Source organism: Rhinatrema bivittatum, chromosome 9 (assembly GCF_901001135.1).
Source record: "Rhinatrema bivittatum chromosome 9, aRhiBiv1.1, whole genome shotgun sequence".
Classification (NCBI taxonomy): Eukaryota; Metazoa; Chordata; class Amphibia; order Gymnophiona; family Rhinatrematidae; genus Rhinatrema; species Rhinatrema bivittatum.
In genome coordinates this window covers 137,906,813-137,915,767 of record NC_042623.1, presented here as the reverse complement: position 1 = coordinate 137,915,767, position 8,955 = coordinate 137,906,813, and positions in this window count along the sequence as shown.

Sequence of the window (8,955 nt, the reverse complement as noted above, 5' to 3'; positions counted from 1 at the left end):
AGGGAGAGAAGGAGGGGGAGGGGGAGATGATCTTCACTGGCTCCCAGTAAACTTCAGGATCCTTCATAAAATCACTGACAATTATCCACAAAAATATTCACCATCAGACCCCATTAGATCTTTCACACCCTCTCAAACTGCACTCGACGACCAGACCCTTAAGAGATGCCTACAAGGGATCCTTACATGTTCCCCCTATCAGAACTGTACACCATTCAAATATCAGAGACAGGACTTTCTCTATCACAGGACCCTCCATCTGGAACGCCATGCCTCCGGACCTCAGGCAGGAAACCTGTCTACTAACTTTCAAAAAGAAACTAAAGACATGGCTGTTCTGCCGAGCCTTCCCCGCCACTAGCCCAACAGCCTGATTTAGAACTATCATATCGCTTATGTAAATAAACAAACGCTAATCATGCTCACAAGTCATCATGAGGTCGGCTCCTTGCCTCCCTCCCATATTCCATTGTATATAGTAATTTATCTTCGTTCTCCCCCTTTTTTTCCTTCTCCCAGTTAAGGCATCCTTGTTATAATGTAACTTTATGCTCCTTTAAAGTGTCACTTGTTGATTGGTTGGTTATAGTTCTGCTTAGTTCAATGTAAACCGAGTTGATTTGATTTGTATCAAGAAAGTCGGTATATAAAAGCCTTAAATAAATAAATAAATAAATAAATAAATAAATAAATAAATTAAATGAATGAAAGGATGAGGGGAGAGGTATTACTGAGCAATTTTACCTAACTGGGGAGAGGGAATGGGGGGTATCGCAGAAAAGAACCCGGAAATGTTATTTTGTACTTAGAGGGGCATGGGGGCTCAGTCCCGCAGGTCCCTTTTATATCACTTTGGTGGAGGACACTCTGATTTTGGCCAACAGACCCATGCGGGACTTTTTCTTTCTAACTGTATGACCACTTAACCAGCTATATTCTTTTGAACGTAGCCAGTTAAGTTTAAAATTATCCGGCTTCACGTGGTCGGATAACGGTTATTCAGCTAAAGTTAGCTAGATAACTCTAATCATGGAAATTCAGCAGGACATTTATCCCACTGAATATGCCGGATGGCTTATCCAGCTAACTTGAGCCAGCTAACGGGCCGATACAGTAAGGTGCGGTAGAAAGAGGTGCGTTAGTGCCGGGCGCACCCGCGTTTGCCGCACGCACACTCTGGATCACATACCGCTCGATACTGTATTTAAATGGCATGCAAATGCAAGCTGTGTCCAATGCGCGTCCAACGCGCGTCCATGAAGCGCAATCCATTTTACTGTATAGGCACTATACAGCGCCTATACAGTATTTATTTATTTATTTATTTATTTATTTTAGATTTTTATATACCGGCATTCAAGACATCAGTCACATCATGCTGGTTCACATAAAACAGGGGTGCAAAGTAAACATAACTATAACAATGGTGCTGAAAAGGCAGTTACATATAACAAGGTGATAAGAACTTGGCTTAGAAGGAAGAGAAAGGACAGGTTATTAATTCACACAAGTAAAACGATAGAAGATAAGGTCAACCATAGTGTAGATGGAGATTAGGGGTGGCTTGGAAGTATTAGATCAATTGGCGTCTGGGAAGGCTTGTATGAATATCCAGGTCTTTAGTCTTTTTTTGAAGGTTGAGATGCATGGTTGTGTTCTGAGATTTGAGGGGATGGAGTTCCATAACGGTGGGATGGCTGTAGAGAAGCTCGGTCTCTTAGTGTGCTGTGTCTGGTAGATTTGGACGGTGGTACCTGTAGCGAACCCTTGTAAGCATCTCTTGTCGGTCTTGACGAATTGTGTAGTTGGAGAGGGATCTGTAGGTCAATGGGAGCCAGTTGGTGGATGTTTTTGTATGTGGTAAGAATGGCCTTGTATATTATTCTAAAGTGTATAGGTAGCCAATGGAGGCTCTTTAGAATCCTGAGTGCGCTGGTACCTGTCATTTCAAATGACAGGTACCAGGAAGTGGATACAGGAGAAGGGCTGACTGACCCCCTAACTGACCCCCTAACTCCCCCCAAACTTTCCGCCAGCCCCTGCTCACCTGCCCTGGCCACGTCCATCTCCTGCGCTGACAGCTCCGGAGCAGCCCCAGTCCTCTCTCCCCTCCTCCCGGGGTCAGCCGGCGGCGAGAGCAGGCGCTCCCCATGGCTCCCTATTCTCTAAAAGGTAATGAGTGCACGCCGTGACCTCAGACGTCGCACGCCATGACCTGAGCACCTGGCTGGACGTCCAAGGTCACGGCATGCGACGTCCGAGGTCACGGCATGCACATTACCTTTTAGAGAATAGGGAGCCATGGAGAGCGCCCACTGTCGCCGCCGGCTGTCCCCGGGAAGAGGGGAGAGAGGACTGGGGCTGCTCCGGAGCTGTCAGCACGGGAGATGGACGCAGCCAGGGCGGGTGAGCGGGGGCTGGCGGAAAGTTTGCCCGATTCACTTCGGTCTTGTCCCGGGGAGTTAGGGGGTCAGGCAGTGAAGCGGGGCTGGCTGGGGCTGCTCCGGAGCTGTCAGCGCGGGAGATGGACGCGGCCAGGGCAGGTGAGCGGGGGCTGGCGGAAAGTTTGCCCGATTCACTTTGGTCTTGTCCCGGGGAGTGAGGGGGCCAGGCAGTGAAGCGGGGCTGGCTGGTGCTGCTCTGGAGCTGTCAGCGCGGGAGATGGACGCGGCCAGGGCAGGTGAGCGGGGGCTGGCAGAAAGTTTGCCCGATTCACTTTGGTCTTGTCCCGGGGAGTGAGGGGGTCAGGCAGTGAAGCAGGGCTGGCTGGTGCTGCTCCGTGGCCAATGAAATTTCATCTCGGCTTGCCTGATACTCCACACTAACGCAGGGGTAGGGGTAGGCGGTAAATTAGCAGGTTAAACGCGTGACAAAACTGCAGGTTTAAAAAGCAATAATCGGGGCGCGCGTTACTGTATGGGAGGGAATGGCTAATCCGATCATTTACATCTCATATACATGCCGCGGGCGGAAAGGGTTACCCGTTGATTTAAAGAGGCGGTAAGGATGGGTTAAAAGGGATAGTGAATCGCAGGTTGGACTAACGCAGCCAAATTGTGAGTAGAAACTTAAAGCGGGTTAGAAGCAGGGTAACCGCGGCCGCACTTTACTGTATTGGCCTGTAAATTTGCCGTTTATGGGTTGTTTTTTTATATGGGCCCTACAGTGTCTAAGGGGAAGATGCTTTGTCCATAGGTCTCTTAGGATTCTTACTTTTGCTGTGATATTTCTCCCCCTTTTCGCCAGTCATCACACTAACAAGGTCTCTTACCTGTCATCTGCCATGCTTTGGCGTAATTAACACATGTTGACATTGCAAGGTCTTGAGTCTAAACTCTTCTGCCATTTCAGTTCCCCAGGGGATCCGGCTTACTGAGAAGGAAGTCCACAAGCTCTTTGGACTTGGGATTGCGAGAGCGCTCTGCAGTTTGCAGGAGGTCAGGGAGATAAGTTACACCAGCATGCAGGTGCAGCCACCCTGATTAAATATCAGCGGAAACATTTTCTGGGCGACAGTAGAGTGCTAATGGCTGCTTAGCTTCAAGAGCTTTTCTTCCACGAATCTGCACTTGTAGAAAGCAAGAAATCCGTTTCAGTTTCATCAGGTTCTTGCCCTGACCTAAGAAATCAGATCCCCTTTTCCCAGCTCTCTCTCCCCCTACAGATAAATTGCTCTGCATTAGGCCTGAGAGCATAACCCATACTGTAGTATTTCCCAGAAGATATTCACCTCAGTGCCCGAAATAGGCATAAGAAATTATTTTTATTTATTTTATTTACCTGGCATCTGACCCAAAGTGCCTTACAAATTGACTCACAGTGGAACAGGGTGAGGCAACATAGTAGTTGCTGGTACACAAAAAAAAAAAATGCATTTTGAGAAGGTGATCCAGTAAAGCGATTAAGGAAAACTAAGCTCATTTGTAAAAGTAAATCTTTAAGTGGGTAGGAAATGCGGACAGAGACAGAGAGCATTGGTTCTCAAAAGAGAGATAGCTGCAGAGGGAAAAAAAGAGAAAGCACCGAAACTAGTCACAGGGTTGGTTGTTAGTGCTGAAGCCCCGAGGAGAGTGCGAGAATAACCCCACAGCAGTCAGCACAGGGAGCAGGAGGTCAGGGCAGAAAGGTGCAGTGCATGCACTTGACAATTGCACTGGAGAGGGGTAACTAACCACTAGCAGAGAAAGGCATACCACATGCTTACCGGGCACGGGGGAAAGGGGAGTGCAAGAAAATGGCAAATTCCACAGTTTTCGGACTACTCTGTAACTTTGTGGGGAGGGTCCAGCGTTTTCTCCCATTTCTTACAGCTTTCAGCAACGTTCTGCTCTGCTGCTTTTCCTTTTTTGCTGCAGCGTTACAGAATGTGCATCTGACTCCAAGTCCTAAGTCTTCCCTGAGGCTGAATAGTCAGCTGGGAAGTGGTAAGGAGAAAGGGTAAAGCAATTCCAGCTTAAAGCCAAGGCATCCCAGAGAAGTGCTGGATTGCAGCTCTGGTGCTGAAACAATCAACTCCCCATCGGAAACTAAACCAGGAGGATAAGTCAGTCCTACTGCTTCAGTTTTGCATGTTCATGCTGGTGTGCTCCAGCAATATTCAAAATCAATTGGCCCCTCTCTCCCTATAGAAAAGCTTACTGTCTCCGCAGGTTATATTTTTTCCGCTATAAGGAAATCTTTGCTCTAACTTAACAAAAGCTGTTTACATCAGCTCTGGCACAGATAAAACAAAACAAGTGATATCCAGCCTTTCCTCCATTATTTCTCTGACTCTTAGTTCCAAAGGGTCAGTTGTCAATATGACGTCTATATTCAGCACCATTTGTCCGCTTAAGTATGGATTTAGTTGGACAAAAGGCAGGATTTTAAAATCCCACCAGGCTGACTTGTACCAAAATGGCCAAATAACTGTTCATCCACCTAAAATTTGTTCGGCTTGTTCCAGGGTGAGGCCAGCTATCCGGCTAAGTTATCTGGGTAAATGGCAATTTTCAGTGTTATTTTTATTTATTTACAGACTCTTAGTATTTCGTCATCTTACTGAAGAGCTAAAGTTAGCCAGATAAACGTATCTAGCTGGGTAGTAGTAGTAGTAGCAATAGTAGTAGGCAGATGGGGGATGAGCTTGCCCAGTTCAGGCTAAGAGCAGAAAGGTGAGAAAAATCTGTGATGAAGGTGATTGGGGGGGGGGGGGGGGGGGGGGGGTATCATACTGTCTTGGGGTTGAACTCAGGAGAGGAGGAAGAGATTTGTAAGATTTGTAAGGCCAGACTTTTCCCAACTCACCCCCAGCTGCTCCAGCGCCGACCACGAGGCAGATCGCTCCAGGAAGCAGGGCCCTCCTCCTCTTCACTCCTGATCCTATCAGGAGACGCTCCGACCAGCAGCCAATAGGGGGACAGCCCCGATTGGGCTTTAAATCCAGCGCGGCAGCCGGCAAGCCCCTTCTCAGCGCCGAATTCAAAAAGTAAAAGCGATGAACGGAAGCGGCAGCAGCGACTGGGGTGCAGCAAGGCCTGCGCGATCGGCGCCGGAGACCCGCCGGGGTAAGGCTAGACTTTTTCCAACTTATCCCCAGCTGCTCCAGCACCGACCACGAGGCAGATCGCTCCGGGAAGCAGGGCCCTCCTCCTCTTCACTCCTGATCCTATCAGGAGATGCTCTGACCAGCAGCCAATCGGGGGACAGCCCCGATTGGGCTTTAAATCCAGCGCAGCAGCTCGGCGTCGCGCGCCGAAGGAGCGCGACAAAGGGGCCCGTCCCTTTGTGCGCCCCTTTGTGCAGACCCGGAGGGCAGACTATACTCCTCATTACAGCCACTTCAACCCTTTCCTTCAATCTCACTGCAGCGCCCTCAGGCAGCTACAAACCGTCACCTCAGCTGTACTTACCCCTGCAAGCAAAAATTTGACGGTGTTTCACCCCTCTACTACCACACCCACACGGGGCCAACCCTATTCAGCCAACGCAACACCATTAACACAATACAACAGTTCTTCAACGGTCTCTCTTCAGCAGCCCAGGAAGACATACTCCCTTCCTATTCTTACCCAATTCTCTAACATCCTCCGCCTGCCACCTCTTTACTCCCTCATTCTGGTCTACCACTCTTGCCAGATCAACCACCCAGAATGCATCCAGTTTTTACAATCCCGATTCTCCAACACTGCCTACCATCGATAGGAAAATCAACCAGGCAAGTACAACACCGTAACTTAAAATCCCTCACTCCAATTCTGATTACACCGATCACCCAACTTCTAGGCCTCACTCTGTTTACGCTATCATTATTCAATGCTCAATCTCTAACCAAGAAATCACTGATTCTCGCCGACTATCTCACCAACGCTAAGCCCGATATATGTGCAATAACTGAAACATGGCTTAAAGACTCAGACACAGCCATAATAAACCAACTTCCGACGCTGACCTATGACATCTTCTCACTCCCCAGACAGAAAAAAAGGGGAGGGGGAATTCTTTTAGCAACTAAAAAAACTTAAGATTCTCTCAACACCCAGTCAACTCATACTCCAAACTAGAAATTGGCTTTTTCACCTCAGACCAACTTCAAATTCTACTTGTCTACGCCCCCCCCCCCCCCCCGGGCCTCCTGGAAACTGATGCATCTCATATGGTGGAAATAGCCTCAACTCTCCTCAACTTGGACACCCCAGCCCTTATCCTAGGCGATTTTAACCTGCATGTAGACAATTCCACTCTTACTACCAGCTGTGAAGCCTTTCTCACAGCCTTCTCAGCAATGGGATTCAAACAGATAGTGAACAAACCGACACACAAAGCCGGTCACACTCTGGACCTTATCTTTGTCAACAAAGACATCAATCCCACATCGCCCCTCACTTGCAAGAAAGAACCTTGGTCAGACCACACTCTCATCTTGACTTCATTCTCACTGAAAGAATCCAGCACCCCCCACGTTCCCTCACCCAAATTTCTTTACAGAAAATTGTGCTCCTCAGAAGACCTTAAGAACCTCCTGACATCACAACTTCCCCTTATAGACCTCACCGACCCGAACACAGCTCTCTGCTCCTGGAACAAAATTACAGAAGCTATAGCTAACAAGCTCTGCCCATTATCAACAAAAAGAGCACACTCAAATGCTTCCAAAAGACAACCTTGGTTCACCAATGAACTTAGAAGGCTAAAACAATGCTTAAGGCAGAAAAAGAGCAAATGGCGCAAAGCCCCATGCACCAGCACACTCTCCGCCTACAAATCTACACTACACCAATACAAATCCTCTACTCTAAAATCAAAAAGGGACTTTTACGCATCCAAGATCCATAACCTGGTCTTCGATGCAAAAGCACTCTTTGCTTACATATCTAGCCATACTCAAATCAATCCCCTGGAAGTTCCCAGCAACCTAGCACAAGCTAAAGCGGAAGAACTAGCTCTATTTTTCCAAAACAAAATTGTCAGCCTTCTAACTCAGCTGCCGTCCAATACCTCCTCATACTCGACTTCAATTAATCCCTACTTCAAAAGCACCCGTCTTGAAGCTTTCGATCCCATCTCCACCACTGAGATACAAGTAGCACTAAGGAGAATGAAACCTTCCTCTCATCCTACGGATCACATTCCTACTAAACTCCTCTTGACAATTCCAGACTCCATATCCAAAATACTGGCGGACATCATTAATTGCTCCCTCTCCCAAGGACTCTACCCAGATGACCTTAAATTGGCTTCTCTCAAACCACTCCTAAAAAAACCCAATCTAGATCCTAAAGACCCAAATAACTTCCGCCCGATCACCAACCTGCCCTTCATAGCAAAGGTCATGGAAAAATTAGTGAACACTCAACTTTCAGACTACTTAGAAGATAACAATCTCCTGTTCCCCTCCCAACACGGGTTCCGCAAAGCCTTTAGCACAGAATCACTCCTCATTTCCCTGACAGACTACCTCATCATGGGCCTCGACAAAGGCCAATCATTTTTACTGATTCTACTGGACCTCTCGGCAGCGTTTGACACTGTCAATCACTCCATCCTCATAAATCAGTTGGCTGCCATAGGAATTACGGGTGCCACACTTAATTGGTTCAAAACTTTTCCCAACAACAGAGGCTACAAGGTTAAAATCCAAAACAAAGAATCATCATGATACAACTCAACCGTAGGAGTCCCACAGGGTTCCTCTCTGTCCCCTACGCTCTTTAACATCTATCTCTTACCGCTATGCCAGCTCCTCTCCAGCCTCAATCTAAAACATTTTCTATATGCGGACAATATTCAGATATTGATCCCCGTTAAAGACACCTACTCGAAAAAACTAGATCACTGGGAAAACTGCCACCAACAAATCAAACACCTCCTCACTAGTCTAAACTTAGTATTAAATTCCTCCAAAACCGAATTCCTGCTCATCTCTCCCGAGAACAGTAACATCACTTCTACTCACCCTGGCAACCCACAATCCACGCAACTGAGAGACCTAGGAGTTTTAATTGACAACCGGATGAATTTGAAAGCTTCTATCAACAAAACTACCAAAGACTGTTTTTACAAACTCCAAGTCTTGAAAAGAATAAGACCTCTCTTTCACTTGCAGGACTTTAGAACAATCCTTCAGGCAATAGTTTTCTCAAAGTTAGACTATTGCAATTCTATCCTACTAGGTCTCCCTTCCTCCTATACCAAACCGCTTCAGATGGTACAAAATGCAGCAGCACGAATATTAACAAACACCAGAAGAAGAGATCACATCTCCCCTATCCTAAAAAGCCTTCATTGGCTGCCAGTGCACTTCAGAATTCTCTACAAATCTATCTCCGTTATCTACAAAATCATTCATCAACATACTTCTATCGACCTGCAAATACCTCTCCTCTTACACAATTCTTCAAGACCTACCAGAGACGCATATAGAGGATCACGCCAGGTTCCTCCAACCAAAGCCACTAGACACATTACCTTGAGGGA